The sequence below is a fragment of the Lagenorhynchus albirostris genome, chromosome 5 (genome assembly GCF_949774975.1).
Source record: "Lagenorhynchus albirostris chromosome 5, mLagAlb1.1, whole genome shotgun sequence".
Lineage (NCBI taxonomy): Eukaryota > Metazoa > Chordata > Mammalia > Artiodactyla > Delphinidae > Lagenorhynchus > Lagenorhynchus albirostris.
The window spans coordinates 10,011,029-10,032,332 of record NC_083099.1 but is presented as its reverse complement, the minus strand read 5'-3'; the positions used below and the strand labels follow the sequence as shown (position 1 = coordinate 10,032,332).

The 21,304-nt window shown below is 40.2% G+C and overlaps 1 protein-coding gene across 1 annotated transcript in view; it reads right to left on the bottom strand.

Annotated features, from left to right (window-relative positions):
- The window catches only part of TBC1D5 (TBC1 domain family member 5), a 543,452-nt gene that overhangs the window by 227,926 nt on the left and 294,222 nt on the right, over positions 1–21,304 (bottom strand). The gene's annotated exons all lie outside the window — the stretch shown is intronic.

Sequence of the window (21,304 nt, the reverse complement as noted above, 5' to 3'; positions counted from 1 at the left end):
AAATAAAAGGGAGAAAAGTAGTGAGTAGATTCTCTAGGAATAGTGATAAGCAGCTTTGATGATAGGTTTTAAGTTTCAAAATAGCTTCCCTAACATCTGGTGTTGATTCAGGGCAGGTAATCTGAACAGTAGTCTAACCCGAATATCACTGGAAAGGCAAATCTGGTTTTGAGACAATAACAAAAATCACAGAATACAGACCGAGGCTGGAGTCAACAACTGTGAAGATTTTGAAAAATCAATAGTGACTCTACAGTTTCATGCAAAAAAGAGAAATGGTAGTATATTCATTAAAGATGAGATAGAGAAAAAAAAATTTAGGATTGAAACTAGAGACATTTATGATTCACTCAAGCCAAAACCATCTGATAGGAAAGTAAAAGGAGAAAAGAATCACAATAAATGGGAACTGAAGATAAATTCTAAATTATTATTAGAAAATGAAAGTCAAGAGAACTAATTCCTGCATTTGGCCAGAAATGAAAGTGGAGATGGTAAACAGGTGAGGATGAAACTCTGATAGAGATAAAAAGCAAAGAGAAATTAATATTAAAGTATTCCATGATGTGATTTAGACTAATACCATTGAACATTTTTACCTGATGGAAAAAAAGGTGATAATTCAGTTTTTTGTTTTTGCGGTATGCGGGCCCTCTCACTGTTGTGGCCTCTCCCGTTGCAGAGCACAGGCTCTGGACGCGCAGGCTCAGCGGCCATGACTCACGGGCCCAGCCGCTCCGCGGCATGTGGGATCTTCCCAGATCGGGGCACGAACCCGTGTCCCCTGCATCGGCAGGCGGATTCTCAACCACTGCGCCACCAGGGAAGCCCGATAATTCAGTTTTAACTTAATAGATCAATATTTAAAATGCAGGAGTTTCTCTCTCAAGATGTGTGCAGGTATTAAATAGACAAATTTTACATAGTGCAAACTAACATCAAGAGATATAAAAGTCCGCTGTGTGAGTTTTGGTTTGTATCTTGAAATAACCCCACATTCGTAGGCAGTATAGTTTTCAACTTAAGTTTTAAAAAAATCTTTATCTAAAATCTTTCATATATAATCTTTTCATTATAATCTTTCATTTTAAATTCCAGCATTTATAAAGAGACAATAGTAGACTGAATTGCAGTATAGCCATCGCCCAGCTTCATCATTAATCAGTTCTTTTTTTTTTTTTTTTACATATCCTCCTCTCTCAATGTTGCATTTTGAAGCAAACCTGAGACATCACTACACCCATAATATTGCAGTGTGTATTTCTAAAACATAAAGACTCTCTAAAAACATAACCATAGCACCACTTTAACACTATAACTAATAAAAATAATCCATTGATTAAATCAAATATACAATCAATGTTCAAATTTCCCTAAATATTTTTCAGTTTGTTTCAATCAAGATCCAAGAATTTACACTGCAACTTGTTGATATATCTCTTAGGAGTTTTTTACTCCATAGACGTGCCCCTCCCTCCCTCCCTCCCTTCCTTCCTCTCTCCCTCTCCCTCTCTCTCTTACAATGTATTTGTTAAAGAAACCAGGCTCTTTACCCTGTAGAAACTTCCCACATTCTGAATTTTACTTATTGTTCCTCCATTTTGTTATGTGACACATTCCTCTCCTCCCCACCGCGCCCCACCCCCCACCTCCACACCCCCGCCCCCTGCTGTATTTCCTATAAACTGGTAGGTAGGTCTAGAGACTTCATCAGGTTCAGGTTCAACTTTCAACAAAAACCTTCATGGGTGGCATGGTGGCTTTAGTACATGTTCACGAATTCTTTGGCACTCCTCCCGTACAAAGGTGGAGGAGCCTAACTTCCTTCCCTCTGCAGATGTGCTGTCCTCAGTGATGAGCTTCTCACAAAGAGAAGACAGCACAAGCGATGCTGCGACACAGCTTCTGTCTGCCTCTCCGTCTGGACACATCGTGGAACCCAGACGCTGTGCTGCTAGAAGTCAAGCAGCTACAGGAGAGGCCGTGGGGAGGTGTTCCAGCCACAGCTCCAGAGGTCTCTGCTGAGAGCCGGCTTCAACAGTCAGGCAGGAAAGTGAACACATCTTCCAATGATCCCAGTCCTTAACCTTCAAGCTGGCCTGGCCAACACCATGTGGAACAGAGACAACCTGCCTGCTCAGCCCTACCCAAGTTGGAGATTCGTCAACAAAATTAATTCTGCTGTTCTTTTAAGCTTTGGGGTGGTTTACAATGCAGCAATAGCTAACGGGTACAGATGGTACTGTGTACCTCCATCAGGAGGCATACATTTTTAGCTTCTCTTTCTGTGATGATCGATGATCATTGCCTAGGTGTATTAATTCATTAGAGGTGGTCAGATGGCAAGACTACAACTTTATCCTTTTTCCTTTCATTATTATCTAAAATACATATATAAAGAAAAATTTACCCTTGTCAATTTTTAGTCATCCTGAAGTACAGATCACTATAATTTTGAAAAACATAGTTGGTTTCCATTATATTTACTCATGGATGCTTGTGGACATCTAAGCTCTATGAATGATAAATGACACTAATTCTGTCACGAAAATAGGTTATGATAACCAGACTATTCTATTCGCCTTTTGGATATCTTCCCATGCAACTGCAGCATATGGGAACAAGTCAGGAGGTGAGGGATGGAGTACAGCTAAACAACAACGTCAGACCCAGTAACCAGGAACCCAGGTGCCTGACGGGAGCTAACTGGAAAGACACAGAAACTTCGCACAGGGCTGTGGTCGCTCATAACACAGACAGAGGATGAAGGGAAGCTAGACAAATATCTGGGGTGTCTATGATGGAGAGTTCCTCAGACAACAAAGAGACAAAAAGAACATTTCCTAAGCAAGAAAAGGGTTAAGAAAAGAGTGAAATGACAAAGGGCTTTGTCACTGCATAATAGTACATAATTAGGTAATTAGAAGTATTAAAACAGACAAAGCACTGGGCCCAGCTGAATTACTGAAGATGCAAGTATTCAATAAGATGCCCCAAGGGAAAAAATAAAACCCTTGGGGAAGGTTTATAGTCAAGCAGGAGGACGGAGCAGCACAGGAGGGCTTGAAGGAACAATAATTGATGTTACGTGGGTACTTTAAAACCAGAACTTCACTACCAGCATCCATCTAAAATTTAAAATGAGCAGATGAAAACTCCCTAGAATACTATTAAACACCAAAATAACTATAATACCTTTCTCTGGTTTGTTGTTTTATTAAAGAAAAACTGAAAAAAAAAATCAAGCTAAAACCACAGAGGAGCAATTTGATATAAAATGAACGGAGGCACACTATGTATTTTTTATTCCTGTCCTCCCTACTTTGGTTGATGATTTCACCATCCCCCCTATTCAAACAAATCTGCTTTCTCCTCATTCCAGGTACACGGCAGGACTGAACTTCCCAGCATCCTCTTCAGTGAGCTGTGGCCACTGGGATGGGAGTGGCCATGACATGTGACCACAAAATTCACATTTCCCCCAGCCCCCATCAGGCCCCATCCACATTTCCCCTTCCAGCTGGACAGAATGGAAAAGGTCATCTGGGAAACTTGGGAAGCTACATATGGACTGTGGTGGTTTTAAAAATACATCTGCCAATTCTTTAACACACTGCCCTTCCTCCATGGATTGTTTGCTTTAGGGGAAGAATCCTCTGGAGAAAAGACACTTAAGCAGCGCCATGGCGAGACCCACATGGAGAGGAACCCACAGGGGTCCTCCAGCCCTCATTAGGCCTCCACACGACCGCAGCTCCAGCTGACACCTGACTGCAAGCTCAAGAGAGACCCCTGAGCCAGGACCACAGCTGCTCCCAAACTCCTGATCTCCAGCAACTATGAAATACAATACATGATTATAGTTCCAAGTGATTACATTTTGGTTGATGTATTATGCAGCAAATAGATGACGATAAGAGGTTTTGATACCTGAAACTGGGCTGTTTTTTAAAAAACAATAAAATATGTGGTAGAGGTGTCTATAGGACTGGACAGGAGCTGGAAGGACCTTGCACAGACCCCACTGAAAGACTAAAGGATCTGAAAGAGATGATTAGCCAGACAGCCCACGAGGCTGCCAGTGAGGGCGTAAATCAAAGTGAGGAAAACATCACAAGAAAAGTGGAGAGAAAAGATTCCTTATTATGTACTGACAACACAGCAGCCTCTAGTTATTTGGAATACTGAAAATGTACCTAATACACCGGGTGATCTAGCCAAGGAGACTGTCCAGGCAGTGCGGAAGGTGCTGCCTGGTGTTGCTTGTTATTTACAGTAGAATGGAAAAGGAGGAAAGTGGAAGAACTGCTCAACACAGAGGCGCTGGGGCTTGCTGGACTTGAAAATACAACCTTTTCTCCTTCTCATCCTCTCGTCACAAATGAAGCATTTAAGACACTGCTTCTGGGCAAAGATCAAATATAAGACACAGTCAGGAAAACAAGGTCCAAAGATGAAACCAAGGGTGTGAATGTAAAATACTTTGTTAAGATCTCAGAAAGCTCTAAAGCAGTGCATCAGAGAACCTCCTGTCAGACAAGACACCCTGATGCCCTGGAAAGATCTAAAAATCATGCCCCAAAGAGCCCTCGGCAGCCAGAGGTCGGGGACGCTGCTTAACACCCCACTGCGTGGGACAGCCTCTCACAACAAAGAATTAATTGGTCCAAAAGGTCAATACTCCCAAGGGTGAGAAACTCTACATTAGAACGTATGAAACCCAGAGGGCAGAAACAGTAGCTATGTATTGAATCTCTAGAACATTCTGAGTAAGAGTTGAGATAACACTCATGCCTTCGTGTCCTGTGTGCTCCACAGAGTGCTCTGCATACACAAAGTATTTGATAAATGCTTCTAGAACTGAGAAAGCGTTAAATTCAGGCAAACTAGATTAACATAAAACGTTACAGATCTGTGGAAAGACCTGGAGTCCCAGGTGTTATTTCCATTTCAGCTGTTAACAAGTTGTATTTTCTTAAGTCATTCTTTCTGAGCTTCAACTTTACGCGTTTGCAAAATAAAAGGACTTAAGTAGATGACTACCAACGACACAAATGCCTGTTATGGATGCCTGGTACTGGGGAATATGAAAGATATAGAACAGAAAAACTAAGTACTTAAGAAAATCTAGGCGAGAAAGTAGACATTTTACAGATATTTTTAAAAGGAAGATAATTACAATAAAATACGCAGGGTCTACAAAAGAACAGAAGACACACTATTTTCCTTATCAGGATCCTCAACTTCTGGAATAGTAGCTGCTACATAGTAATTTCTCAAGTAGCATTTGTTGAATGAGTAAATAAATCTACAAACCTACAAATAAACAAACCAACGAAAAATGAGAATGAAATCATGAACTCAAGGGCTGGAGGTGAAAAGGCAAAGCATAACAAAGGTCAGACGACAGTTCGGCTACCCGTTTTTTGCAACTAATGAATACATAAGCAACATATAGTTTTCACAGGCCATAAACTGGAGGTGAACAGAAAGAAAGCAGGAATCTGTTGTGATGACAAGGGTGTGATCCAGCCCAAGAGGATAGCAGGAAAGTCTCCAAGAGCCTAACAGTGAAGGTGGGAATTTGAAATCGCCATACAGGTGAGAAGACAAAGCAGAAGGGTTAGGATGACAGGAAATATCAAAGAATGATAGGACAGGGCAGTTGGGGCTGGAGTTTCAGGGGGTGGTATCTGTCACCATCCAAATAGAGGTTTTCATCCAAGGTTCTTTCTAGTTCTCCAATGCCCTGAGTTACGTAGCAAGCCCTCTACTCCACTGCCTCTCTGTCTCAAATTAAAAAAAAAAAAAAAAAAAAAATTTTTTACTGATACCATAAAGGTGAAAAATTAAGACAAAAAATAGATAGATAGAAATATGCACTTTAAGTGCAAGGCTTTGTCACACTGAAAATACAGACTTTATTTTGCACTTTTTCAGCAATTAAGAAAAAATTTTAAAGCAATTGAAAGCATTTACCCTTGAAGTACTTAAGTGGTGTCAATTCCAAATGTGTGAAAGTTCCGAAAATACTGTTACCCTACTGAACAGGATAGGCCAACTAGGAATGTTTCAGGATGAGGCATTACTTTACCACCCACCAGACTTTCCTTTTTAACCTTCTCATAATCAATATGTGAACCCACAACTATAAATAGTGCTAAAAAATTCTGGCTTAATTTACAAGGAGGACCTCAAAAGTAAAAATTCTGGTCAGCTGCTCAGAGTGATGTAACTCTGCTGCCACGACATGGACCGCTGCTCCCGAATCCCACAGACAGGGAGTGCCAGGATGCTAATCAAAGCACCACGACTGCAGCAAATACACCTATATTGTCACTCAAACACTATAAAATTTTTTTAAAGTTTAAAAATACCCCATAAATCGGGACAGATGTGTGGTAAGAATCTGCACGCTTAAATGGAACAGAAATGAGAAAAATACACATCAAAAACATGAGCAGTACAGGAAAATACATATTTCTAAATATATATATGCAACCACGAGAATCCAATATTTTATTTTTACCTTAAGTGTTGTCAAATGAGGAAGGACTACAGGCCATTTGACAGAAGAATTGTTTCTTGTGTTCCTGAAAATTTGTTTCTCCCCCTCTTTAATATTTAGGAAACACACACACAGGTTGCCGACAACTCAGAGAGAGCGGCTTGTGTTGTAGTTTTCACTTCCGTGGCTGTGAACAAGTGCATATGCGAAGGCTGGTCGTGAACGCACAAGCATGTACTGTGCCGGCATCAAATAAAATCACAACACACACCACCAAGTACAGCCACTCATTCGTGTGTGCCTGCAGTCCACCTCGAGGAGACTGAAAATACAAACACAAGCTGCTATTTTGGTGTGATCACACGAACGTGGCAGCTTGTGTGGGTTTTTTTCTCTGTAACATTTTAACACTGGGCAGATTGTCTGCATTAACACACACCAAAATCAATTCTGCTCCGAAATTGCTTGTAAAAATCTTCTTTCCCTGAGAAATTCGGTTTTTATTTAAGTAAAAAAAAAAAAAACAAGGGGCTTGGAGGAAACTGTGTAAAAGATACCAACATTTAGGGTATCTTAACTTTGCAAAGTGTGACAATCAATGCTGGACGAGGGAACAGGCAGTACTTCTCCCAAAAACGGGAACTGTGCAGAAGATGGACTTTAAATAAGAAAAAGAAAGAAAGAAAAAAACAACCCAACAACTTTGTAAAATCACTTTTCTATATTATTAATACAGAAAACATTTTCAAACTAGTCTAATTTCAAGCTGCCCACTACAATATAACACTAAATTTGATCAAAAACTCAGATAAGACTTGTACACTATAAAAATTCACGGAGGTTTCTTAAGGGCAGAGAAAGGAAACAAAAGCAAATACTGGGCAGAGGTCATATCTAAAAGTTCACTATGAATAGAAAATAAAATGCAGACATTCCTATCATATACTGCACAATAATATAACAACAACAAATTATTTGCACAGCACTGTTCAGTAGAACTTCCTATGATGATAGGAACGTCCGCTATCTGTGCTGGCCTCTAAAGTAGCCATTAGCACTTGAGATGTGGCTTCTGAAGACATAGTTTATCTTGTTTGATCCAAATTAATTTCAACTTAAATAGCCACATGTGCCTGGTGGCTACCAAACTGGACAGCACACATCTGTGGTGCTTTTTGTTTTTTTTGAATTTCTGAATTTTATTTTACATAGCAGGTTCTTATTAGTCATCAATTTTATACACATCAGTGTATACATGTCAATCCCAATCGCCCAATTCAGTACACCACTACCACCACCACCACCACCACTTTCCCCCCTTGGCTTCCATACATTTGTTCTCTACATCTGTGTCTCAATTCCTGCGCTGCAAACCGGTTCATCTGTACCATTCTTCTAGGTTCCACATATACGTGTTAATATACGATATTTGTTTTTCTCTTTCTGACTTACTTCACTCTGTATGACAGTCTCTAGATCCATCAGCATCACAACAAATGACCCAATTTTGTTCCTTTTTATGGCTGAGTAATATTCCATTGTATATATGTGCCACATCTGCTTTATCCATTCAACTGCCAATGGGCATTTAGGTTGCTTCCATGACCTGGCTATTGTAAATAGTGCTGCAATGAACATTGCGGTGTATGTGTCTTTTTGATTTATGGTTTTCTCTGGGTATATGCCCAGTAGTGGGATTGCTGGATCCCCTGGAAATTCTATTTTTGGTTTTTTAAGGAACCTCCATACTGTTCTCCATAGTGGCTGTATCAATTTACATTCCCACCAACAGTGCAAGAGGATTCCCTTTTCTCCACACCCTCTCCAGCATTTGTTATTTGTAGATTTTCTAATGATGCCTATTCTAACTGGTGTGAGGTGATACCTCATTGCAGTTTTGATTTGCATTTCTCTAATAATTAGTGATGTTGAGCAGCTTTTCATGTGCTTCTTGGCCATCTGTATGTCTTCTTTGGAAAAATGTCTATTTAGGTCTTCTGCCCATTTCTGGATTGGGTTGTTTGTTTTTTTAACATTGAGCTGCATGAGCTGTTTATATATTTTGGAGATTAATCCTTTGTCCGTTGATTCGTTTGCAAATATTTTCTCCCATTCTGAGGGTTGTCTTTTCGTCTTCTTTATGGTTTCCTTTGCTGTGCAAAAGCTTTTAAGTTTCATTAGGTCCCATTTGTTTATTTTCGTTTTTATTTCCATTACTCTAGGAGGTGGATCAAAAAAGATCTTGCTGTGATTTATGTCAAAGAGTGTTCTTCCTATGTTTTCCTCTAACAGTTTTATAGTGTCCACTCTTACATTTCGGTCTCTAATCCATTTTCAGTTTATTTTTTGTGTATGGTGTTAGGGAATGTTCTAATTTCATTCTTTTACATGTAGCTGTCCAGTTTTCCTAACACCACTTATTGAAGAGACTGTCTTTTCTCCATTGTATACCCTTGCTTCCTTAGTCATAGATTAGTTGACCATAGGTGTGTGGGTTTATCTCTGGGCTTTCTATCTTGTTCCATTGATCTATCTTTCTGTTTTTGTGCCAGTACCATATTGTCTTGATTACTGTAGCTTTGTAGTATAGTCTGAAGTCAGGGAGTCTAATTCCTCCAGCTCTGTTTTTTTCCCTCAAGACTGCTTTGGCTATTCGGGGTCTTTTATGTCTCCATACAAACTTCAAGATTTTTTGTTCTACTTCTGTAAAAAATGCCATTGGTAATTTGACAGGGATTGCACTGAATCTGTAAACTCCTTTGGGTAGTATAGTCATTTTCACAATATTGATTCTCCAATCCAAGAACATGGTATATCTCTCCATCTGTTGGTATCATCTTCAATTTCTTTCATCAGTGTCTTATAGTTTTCTGCATACAGGTCTTTTGTCTCCATAGGTAGGTTTATTCCTAGGTATTTTATTCCTTTTTTTGCAATGGTAAATGGGAGTGTTTCCTTAATTTCTCTTTCAGATTTTTCATCATTAGTGTATAGGAATGCAAGAGATTTCTGTGCATTAATTTTGTATCCTGCAACTTTACCAAATTCATTGATTAGCTCTAGTAGTTTTCTGGTGGCATCTTTAGGATTCTCTATGTATAGTATCATATCATCTGCAAAGAGTGACAGTTTCACTTCTTCTTTTCCAATTTGTATTCCTTTTACTTCTTTTTCTTCTCTCATTGCCGTGGCTAGGACTTCCAAAACTATGTTGAATAATAGTGGTGAAAGTGGACATCCTTGTCTTGTTCCTGATCTTAGAGGAAATGCTTTCAGTTTTTCACCACTGAGAATGATGTTTGTCATATGTGGCCTTTATTATGTTGAGGTAGGTTCCCTCTATGCCCACTTTCTGGAGAGATTTTATCATAAGTGGGTGTTGAATTTTGTCAAAAGCTTTTTCTGCATCTATTGATATGATCATATGGTTTTTATTCTTCAGTTTGTTAATATGGTGTATCACATTGATTGATTTGTGTATATTGAAGAATCCTTGTATCCCTGGGATAAATCCCACTTCATCATGGTGTATGATCCTTTTAATGTGTTGTTGGATTCTGTGTGCTAGTATTTTGTTGAGGAATTTTGCATCTATATTCATCAGTGATATTGGTCTGTAATTTTCTTTTTTTGTAGTATCTTTGTCTGGTTTTGGTATCAGGGTGATGGTGGCCTCATAGAATGAGTTTGGGAGTGTTCCTTCCTCTGTAATTTTTTGGAAGAGTTTGAGAAGGATGGGTGTTAGCTCTTCTCTAAATGTTTGATAGAATTCACCTGTGAAGACATCTGGTCCTGGACTTTTGTTGGAAGATTTTTAATCACAGTTTCAACTTCACTACTTGTGATTGGTCTGTTTATATTTTCTATTTCTTCCTGGTTCCATCTTGGAAGGTTGCGCTTTTCTCATAATTTGTCCATTTCTTCCAGGTTGTCCATTTTACTGGCATAGAGTTGCTTGTAGTAGTCTCTTAGGATGCTTTGGATTTCTGCGGCGTCTGCTGTAACTTCTCCTTTTTCATTTCTAATTTTATTGATTTGAGTCCTCTCCCTCTTTTTCTTGATGAGTCTAGCTAATGGTTTATCAATTTTGTTTATCTTCTCAAAGAACCAGCTCTTAGTTTTATTGATCTTTGCTATTGTTTTCTTTGTTTCTATTTCATTTATTTCTGCTCTGATCTTTATGATTTCTTTCCTTCTGCTAACTTTGGGTTTTGTTTGTTCTTCTTTCTCTAGTTCCTTTAGGTATAAGGTTAGATTATTTATTTGAGATTTTTCTTGTATCTTGAGGTAGGCTCGTATAGCTATAAACTTCCTTCTTAGAACTGCTTTTGCTGCATCCCATAGGCTTTGGATCATTGTGTTTTCATTGTCATTTGTCTCTAGGTATTTTTTGATTTCCTCTTTGATTTCTTCAGTGATCTCTTGGTTATTTAGTAACGTATTTTTTAGCCTCCATGTGTTTGCGGTTTTTATGTATTTTTCCCCATAATTCATTTCTAATCTCAGAGCACTGTGGTCAGAAAAGATGCTTGATATGATTTCAATTTTCTTAAATTTACTGAGGCTTGATTTATGACCCAAGATGTGATTTATCCTGGAGAACGTTCCATGTGCACTTGAGAGGAAAGTGTAATCTGCTGTTTTTGGATGGAATGTCCTATAAATATCAATTAAATCTATCTGGTCTACTGTGTCATTTATAGCTTCTGTTTCCTTATTTATTTTCATTTTGGATGATCTGTCCACTGGTGTAAGTGAGGTGTTAAAGTTCCCCACTATTACTGTGTTACTGTCGATTTCCTCTTTCATAGCTGTTAGCAGTTGCTTTATGTATTGAGGTGCTCCTTTGTTCGGTGCATATATATTTATAACTGTTATATCTTCTTCTTGGATTGATCCCTTGATCGTTATGTAGTGTCCTTCCTTGTCTCTTGTAACATTCTTTAAAGTCTATTTTATCTGATATGAGTATTGCTACTCCAGCTTTCTTTTGGTTTCCATTTGCATAGAATATCTTTTTCCATCCCCTCACGTTCAGTCTGTATGTGTCCCTAGGTCTGAAGTGGGTCTCTTGTAGACAGCATATATATCTTTTTTTGTATCCATTCAGCAAGCCTGTGTCTTTTGGTTGGTTAAACGTCCTTAAATTCAGGTTTAAGGTAATTATGGATAGGTATGTTCCTATGAACATTTTCTTAATTGTTCTAGGTTTGTTTTTGTAGGTCCTTTTCTTCTCTTGTGTTTCCCACTTAGAGAAGTTCCTTTAGCATTTGCTGTAGAGCTGGTTTGATGGTGCTGAATTCTCTTAGCTTTTGCTTGTCTGTAAAGCTTTTGATTTCTCCATCGAATCTGAATAAGATCCTTGCAGGGTAGAGTAATCTCAGTTGTAGGTTCTTCCCTTTCATCACTTTAAGTATATCATGTCACTCCCTTCTGGCCTGTACAGTTTCTGCTGAGAAATCAGCTGTTAACCTTACGGGAGTTCCCTTCTATGTTATTTGTCGTTTTTCCCTTGCTGCTTTCAATAATTTTTCTTTGTCTTTAATTTTTGCCAGTTTGATTACTATGTGTCTTGGCATGTTTCTCCTTGGGTTTATCCTGTATGGGACTCTCTGTGTTTCCTGGACTTGGGTGGCTATTTCCTTTCCCATGTTAGGGAAGTTTTCGACTATAATCTGTTCAAATATTTTCTCAGGTCCTTTCTGTCTCTCTTCTCCTTCTGGGACCCCTATAAGGCGAATGTTGTTGCGTTTAATGTTGTCCCAGAGGTCTCTTAGGCTGTCTTCTTTTATTTTCACTCTTTTTTCTTTATTCTGTTCCTCAGCAGTGAATTCCACCATTCTGTCTTCCAGGTCACTTATCCGTTCTTCTGCCTCAGTTATTCTGCTATTGATTCCTTCTAGTGTAGTTTTCGTTCTCGATCTTTGCCTCCTTTCTTTTTCCGAGGTCCTGGTTCATCTTCACTATCATTATTCTGAATTCTTTTTATGGAAAGTTGCCTATCTCCACTTCATTTAGTTGTTTTCCTGGGGTTTCATCTTGTTCCTTCATCTGGTACATAGCCCTCTGCCTTTTTATCTTGTCTATCTTTCTGTGAAGGTAGTTCTTGTTCCACAGGCTCCAGGATTATAGTTCTTCTTGCTTCTGCTGTCTGCCCTCTGGTGGATGAGGCTATCTAAGAGGCTTGTGCAAGTTTCCTGATGCGAGGGACTGGTGGTGGGTAGAGCTGGCTGTTGCTCTGGTGGGCAGAGCTCAGTAGTACTTTAATCCGCTTGTCTGCTGATGGGTGGGGCTGGGTTCCCTCCCTGTTGGTTGTTTGGCCTGAGGCAACCCAACACTGGAGCCTACCTGGGCTCTTTGGTGGGGCTAATGACAGACTCTGGGAGGGCTCATGCCAAGGAGTACTTCCCAGAACTTCTGCTGCCAGTGTCCTTGTCCCCACGGTGACCAACAGCCACACCCCGCCTCTGCAGGAGACCCTCCAACACTATCAGGTAGGTCTGGTTCAGTCTCCCCTGGGGTCACTGCTCTTTCCCCTGGGTCCCGATGCACACACTACTTTGTGTGTGCCCTTCAAGAGTGGAGTCTCTGTTTCCCCCAGTCCTGTCGAAGTTCTGCAATCAAATCCCGCTAGCCTTCAAAGTCTGATTCTCTAGGAATTCCTCCTCCCATTGCCGGACCCTCAGGTTGGGAAGCATGACATAGGGCTCAGAACCTTCACTCCAGTGGGTGGACTTCTGTGGTATAAGAGTTCTCCAGTTTGTGAGTCGTCCACCTAGCAGTTATGGGATTTGATTTTGCTGTGATTGCGCCCTTCCTTTCGTCTCAGTGTGGCTTCTCCTTTGCCTTTTGATGTGGGGTATCTTTTTTGGTGAGTTCCAGTGTCTTCCTGTCGATGACTGTCCAGCAGCTAGTTGTGATTCTGGGGTTCTCGCGCGAGAGAGTGAGCGCACATCCTTCTACTCTGCCATCTTGGGTCCTTCTTTTTTTATTTTTTAACAGAAAAAAAAAGGCGTGGAAAAATGCTCTACATTCGGAATTTTTACATCTGTGGTTTTAAAGAGAACATTTTATCAATTATTAATGAATCCACAAAATATCAAATGACAAGATAAAAAAAAATTTGAGGAAAGAAAGTTTGCTGAAATAGATTACGTCTACAGCTTGGCCCATACGGGAACTATAAATGAAAGGGAGCATCAAATGAGAAAGCTGGATCATTAAAGATTTAACCATGTCATGGAGATTCAAGTGGGACAGAGCGGAATGAACTATGAGTGAGCTGCCTGAACTGCCAACCCTAAGGACCCTACAATAACCAAAAACATGAAAGACCAGAAACTGAAGACAACGACCAGGAAACCTGACAGGCAGTGAGATCGACTGTTAAACATAGGTACCATTACAATAATAAAAGTAAGTTAAAGAATTTTAATCATTTAATTCAGGAGAGAGGGAGAACGCATTTGAAGAAAAGCCGGGCCATAGCTTATAAATATGTTTGGCAATAGCTTATAAATATGTTACTTTGCAAATGATGTTGTAGACGCTATAAATATACTTTTAGAATAGACCTTGATAGACCAAATAACAGACTTCTTTGGTATCTAATATGGAAATGATCTTTTATTCTGAACTCAATATTTCCCATCATTTTAAATAATACTGAATTTCATTTAATGTTACAGCCTTTGAAGCATGGCAAAATTGGTTCAGAATGGACGACTCAAGTTCTGAATTCGAAATGCTGTAAATTGGAAGCTACTTGATTTACCTTTTGATTTTCAGCTGTTTTTTTTTCATTCAGTAATAAAAATGAGAACAGTAACAACCTCATTGGGTTGAGGTAAGGAACAATTAATTGAAATGAATACAAAACGCTTTGAGGCAAAAAAAAAGTTAGTAGAAGAAAAGAATATTAAAATTAGTTGAACGAGGAGATTATATTTAATACAGTGACATATTCAGATCAAATACATTCAATAATGATGGCAACAACACAGCTCACGAGACGAAATTATCTTGTTTAAACTCAGACTAGAAGGCTGACAATAGTATTTTTTTAAGTGTGTTCATGTTTCTGAAGAGTGAAAATGTTAGAGACTGTTATTACTAAAATTGAACAATACCGATCATCAGTGATAAGATTCACCATCAAAGAACATTTATTAATAAGCATAACCCTGATTCTGCACAGTGTGACAGAAGTAAGATTTGGTCCATGCCCTCCAGGGGTTATCATTAGGTCTGAAAGATGAGACCTGGGCTGATACCAGAGCTCCTGTGCATACTCTTTCCATCATAGTATTGCTATTTTGCACTGTAACTTTTTTTAGGTCTGCTTTCTCTATTAGACTTTGAGCTTCTTAAGGGCCCATGCCATATTTGTCTTGGCATCTGCAGTGCCAAGGAGATTAATATAAATGTATCGAATACATTGGCAGATTGAATACACTGGCAGGTCTAAATAAATATAAGATGAAATAAACTTAAGTAATATTATCACAGAGTTATTAAGAAAATTCCACTGTAACACAGAATCGGCACGAATGATTTCCAATTGTAAAGACTGGAACATGCGTCATGAACAGGGTGGTGATGAACTCAGAGGCCTTGAAGGATGAGCTGTCAGGACTCCAACAGGGAGCAGTAGGGGGAAGTGTAATTCCAGCAGAGGAGCAGCTGAAGAATGCAAATGGAAAGCAAAAACCTGTGCAGGAAACAATGCCAGAGCACTGGTCTAAAAGGGAATTCTGGAGGGACGTCAGGTTTCTGGTTCTTCATATAAGTAGCTTGGACATCACTACTCTAACCTAACAACAAGTAAAAAGCTGAGCAGACTGAAAAACCAACATCTCTTCTTGGATTCCTAAGAGAGGCGAGGACACAGGGCAAACCGCTGTCCCCAAAATTGGAGAGACAGACACACAAATACAGGGAGCCACATTTACCAGAACAAAGACTCACAAGCAGAACCCCTGGCAGGAACCAGTGCTGGGGAAGGAAAACCTGAACTGTAATTGACAGATTGCTAGAAGCTCACTGGACAGCTCTGAGAGTTCAAAAACTCCAGGAAAACCCCATCACAGGGAGGCCCACACAATATTGTGAGATTTACTTCCAGGAGCTCGACCAGGTTCCCACAGTAAGTATCAGAGGAAAATCCCCTCAGCTTCCGACAGGTGAAGGGGTAAAGGGGGCAATCTGCATAGAGCACTCTGCTCTTCTTAACAAAGCCTGCCTGCAAGGAAAACTAGTTAACCAGAGCCTAACCTGCTGGGATACCATCAGACCCTAACTGACCTGGGGAAAGGCAAATACCCAACTCCAACCCCCTCTGCCATCCTGTCCCATCTAAGTGGGTAGGGAGACCTGAGAAACACTTGTGAAGGGCACAGTCCAGAGGCACATCCCTAAAAGACTGGTGGTAAGTCTAAAGAACACTTCCCCTCTCCCTTCACCTTATCACCACATTACTAACGACCTATTTACAGCAGTTCCTTCAGCCAGTACAAATGTCTGGCTATCATAAAACAACAACAAACTTCACAAGGCACACCAAAAAGCAAAAAACAAACAAACAATTCGAAGAGACAGAGCAAACATCAGAACCAAAGAAAGCAGGGATGTTGGAATTAGGGAATCAGGAATTTAAAACAAGTATGATTAACATGCTCAGGGCTCTAGTGGATAAAGTAGATAGCATGCAAGAACAGACAGGCAATGTAAGCCAAAGATGGAAATCCTAAGAAAGAACCAAAAAGAAATTCTAGACATACAAAAACACTGTAAGAGAAATGAAGAACGCCTTTAATGGGCTCCTTAGTAGACTGGACACAGCTGAGAAAAGAATCTGCACCAGAGGATATCTCAATAGAATCCTCAACAACTGAAAAGCAAAGAGAACAAAGACAAAAAAATAGAACAGAACATCCAAAGACTGTGGGACAACCATAAAAGGTGTAACATACACATCATGGAAATATCAGAAGGAGAAGAGAGAGAAAAAGGAACAGAAGAAATATTTGAAATAATAACTGAGAAATTTCCCAAATTAATGTCAGCTACCAAACCACAGAACCAGGAAGCTCAGAGATTACCAAGGAATATAAACGCCAAAAGAACGACACCTAGGTATATCATTTGCAAACTGCTGAAAATCAAAGATAAAGTCCTCAAAGGGGCGGGGGGAAACATCTTTTCTATATAGGAATAAGGAACTACATCCAACTTCTCCTCAGAAACCATGCAAGACAGAAGAGCATGAACTGAAATATTTAAAGTGTTGAAAAGGAAGAAACCCACCAACCTGGAATTCTGTATCCCACAAAATTACCCTTCAAAAGTGAAGGAGAAATAAAAACTTTCTCAGATAAGCAAAAATTGTGAGAATCTGTCAGTACACTTGCCTTACAAGAAATTATTTTAAATGTTCTTTAGAAAAAAGGAAAATAATTTCTGACTCTGATCTACATAAAGGAAGAGTGTAAGAAGGAATAAAGGTAAAATAAAAACTTTCTTTTTTCTTGCTCTTAACTGATATAACAGATAACAATTTGTTTAAAATAATAATACCAACAATACATTCAATTATGCATGCCTGTGTGTATGTATACATATGGATACATATGCTTACATATGCTTACGTATAAGTGAAATGAATGACAGAAATCATACAAGGGACACAGCACGGAGGAATCAGAATTATTTTGCTCTTATAAGGCACTGACAGTATCTTTGGAGTGGTAGAGTGTAATTTGAAAGTGGGTTTGCTGAAATGTATATTGCAAAGTCCCAGGTAACTACTAAGAAAAAAAGTAAAAGAAGTATAACCAACATGCTGAGAAAGGAGAGAAAATGGAATAATCTAAGATGCTCAATTAAAACTATGAAAGGTAGGAAAAGAGTAGAAGACAAAAGTAGGAATAAAGAACAAGGTAATGAATAGAAAACAGTAACAAATATGACAGATAATAATCCAACTATATCAGTAATCACTTTGAACCTCAATGTAGACCACCTAAATGCACCAATTAAAAGACAGACATTGTCAGAGTGGATCAAAAAAACAAGACCCAACTATACGCTGCCTTTAAGAAACCACTTTAAATAGAACAACATATGTAGATTAAAAGTAAATAGTTGGAGAACAACATACCATGCTAACACTAGTTAAAAGATAAGAAAGGACATTGCATAATGATAAAGGGATCAATTCTCCAAGAAGGCATACAACCCTTAACAGGTATGCACCTAGTAACAGAGCATCACACTATGCAATGTAAAACCCGATGAAACTGGAAAGAGAAATAAAAGAATCCACTATCACGGTTGGCAACTTCAACACCCCTCTATCAGAAATGGACAGGCCTGGCAGGCAGCAAACCAGTAAGGACCGAGTTGAACTCAGCAACGTCATCAATCAACTGGATCTAACTGACATCTACAGACCACTTTATCCAACAACAGCAGGGTACATATTCTCCTCCAGTTCACATGGAATGCTGACAGAGGTAGATCCCATTCTGAACCATAAAACACACTTTAACAAATTTGACAGAAGAGACATCATACAGTGTCTGCCCTCAGACCACAATGAAATCAAACGAGAAATCAATAACAGAAAAGTAACTGGAAAGCCCTAAAAGGGAACTGTGTGTGTGTTCGGGAGTCTGGGTTAAGTACATCTTCTGCAAACCACAGAGAGTCGCAGAAGGTCTTAGATTAGGCAAGTAGGAGCATGACTAGAAATGTGCTTCGGGAAAACAAGGCTATAACACGTGGGTTGGACTGGAAGAGAAAGTTAACAGATCCAAGGAAAACAGTTAAACAAGTAAGAAACTCCAGGTAAGACGTAAAAAGGGCCCAAAACAGACTAGTAACAATGGAATAGAATCGCAGAATGTGAGAAAGCTACAAATAATGACACCTAATTTGTATTTTAAAATATAAAATGTATGTCCTCACCTCATCTACTCCCATCTTCATCTTCAGTCTATGTCACCGACACCACTGAACTTGGGACACAGCAACCAACTCCTGGCGGCCCTCCCAGCTTCCGTGCTTCACCCCACTGCGCGGCAGCCAGAATTCTCTTCTCAGACCTCATGCCCCTGCTCAGTGCCCTCCAAGTGGGACCAAACCCAAACCCCTCACTGTGGTCGGCAGGACCACCTCTCAGGCCTCCCTACTGTGATCACCCGCCTGCAGCCACCGCGGCCTCCCTTCAGTTCCTCTGAACCCTCAGCCCACTTTCACTGAAGACTCTGCACCAGCTGTCCCCCCTGCCTGGAATGGGCTTCCCCTACATCTTCACATGGCTGGCTTTTTAAAATGTGTTACTTATGGGGCTTCCCTGGTGGCGCAGTGGTTGAGAATCTGCCTGCCGATGCAGGGGACAGGGGTTCGAGCCCTGGTCTGGGAGGATCCCACGTGCCGCGGAGCAACTGGGCCCGTGAACCACAACTACTGAGCCTGCGCATCTGGAGCCTGTGCTCCGCAACAAGAGAGGCCGCGACAGTGAGAGGCCTGCGCACCACGATGAAGAGTGGCCCCCACTCGCCTAACTAGAGAAAGCCCTCGCACAGAAACGAAGACCCAACACAGCCAAAAATAAAATAAATTAAAAAATTTAAAATGTGTCACTTCTCAGCTCAAATGTCGTCTTCTCAGAGATGCCGTTGCCGATGACTGTTCTTAAAGCAGCCACCCGTCTAGCTGTCCTATTATCCTGCTTGATTTCTTCACAGCAATCACCACCCTCTACCATTACCCTCTTTATCTAGACGGGCACATTGTCTCACTCCCCAGCAACCCACACTGAAATGTACATCCTGTGATGGCAGGACCTTGTCTGTCTTACTCACCACCTATTCCCTCACCACCTTGTTCCCCCAGGGAAAGGACAGGCCTGAAACAGAGTAGACATTCAGTAAAATATAAACTCAAAGAACGCCAAATTCTCTCACAGATGCTAGTGAACGCGTAACACCGTGTAACATTCACTGAGCTGTGCGTCTCCCTTTCTTCTCCTGTTGCTTTATGAGCTGCTGTACTGACTGGATTGAAAACCACACATTGGAGATAACATAGTGCCTTCTAAAGAGGGTGTATCGGGACCTCCCTGGCGGTCCAGTGGTTAAGACTCCGTGCTTTCAATGCAGGGGGCATGGATTTGATCCCTGGTCAGGGAACTAGGATCCCATGTGCCACGTGTCCAAAATATAAATAAATGAAATTTGTTAAAAATAAATAAATAAAGAGGGTGTATTGCCTAAAGCAGTAAAATTATTTAAGCTATTCAGCTTTTATGATTAGGCAATTTGGTGGCTTTAAAATAAGACGGACACCCTTACCCTACAAGCTAAGTTACTTGCCCCCAAATTTATATACAGATGGCAAGGAGAGACTTCCTCTAAATGTAGGGGAGAGCCATTGGGAGAGCCTTCTGGGGAAGCAGGTCTGCAACCTCCCCCTCCCAGGCTATGAACTATAGGCCTCCTAGCAGCCTTCCCTGCATCTTGGGTTTGTCAACTTAACTAAAATGCACCAGTGAAGACAAATCATAAGGGGGAAAAAAATAGCCATGTATGTATGTTACACGCATACGCACATACGTATTTGTAAGAAAAATACATAAAAAATATAAAACCAAATAGTTACGAGAATACAGCTTTTGAGAAATAACATTTTCTCACACAGCAAAGCAGAAACGTTTGAGCTAAGCAACCAAAATGATGAAGAGGCTCCCAACGCCACTTCTTGTTTGGTTTGGCCATCCAACTTTTTTTCTTTGCCGTTCTCTTTTTTTCCTATTTCTTTTGGCCAATCTGGCCCATGTGGCCGCTAGTGTGTGACTCTGCCCCAGTGCCATGACATGTCCATTTCCATTTGGCAACAGTAGAGGACACTCACTAAAACTCTTCTTAAACAGAAGCTGTCAAGTTTTCTAAGATAACTGCCCAGCATCTTCCAAAACAGATACCTTGACTGCTTGGTTAGCAAGATACACCGTGCCTTTTGTTTTTATGAGGTCTGTTTTATTGCCACTGATTACCCAGCTAGTTCCCTAAATGATTGGTGAGGAAATTCATCCCTTTGTTTTACCCAAAAAATATTTACTGAGTGCCTCCCGGGAACCAATACAGCAGCATTCTGCCTTCTGAAACCACCTACTGGAGATACAGCACCACCACCTGACACTGGAGGGTAGCTTCCGTATCACTGCTTAGTCCCCCGTCCTAAGCAAGCTCATCAAAATGATCCCTCCCTCACACCTCCAACCCACCATCACGGCCAGTTAGCTACGGTTTTGCTGTTCTCTGAACCCATGACTCCTCTGAATTATTTCCATTTTAAAATAGGAAATCTCATGTGTTAAATATGTAGTATAACCTTATAAAAGGCCGTGTCATCTGATTATTCTGTTTGGGACCTGGAAAGAGATGAATGTCAGAGAGCCAGTGGCCCTGACATTGCACTAGGGGAGAAGGACGAGGGAGTGGGGCAGACAAGCAGAGCCATAGGAGGACCTGGAAGGAAGCAGTGGATTCAGGACTCTGCACATACCTGGCTCACCCCAGATCCCAATGATGAACTCAAATTTACTAACCTTTATGTAGTTTGCAGTTTAAAGTATAAATACATCAAATTTACTACCATTATCAACATGTTAATCTATAACAATCCCTTGAGGTGGTTACTCTTACCCTTGTTTTATGGAAACGGACACCTAAGGGGGAAAGATGTTTGTTGAAATTAATATGTCCAGGATTATAGCATACATTGCTAGAACTT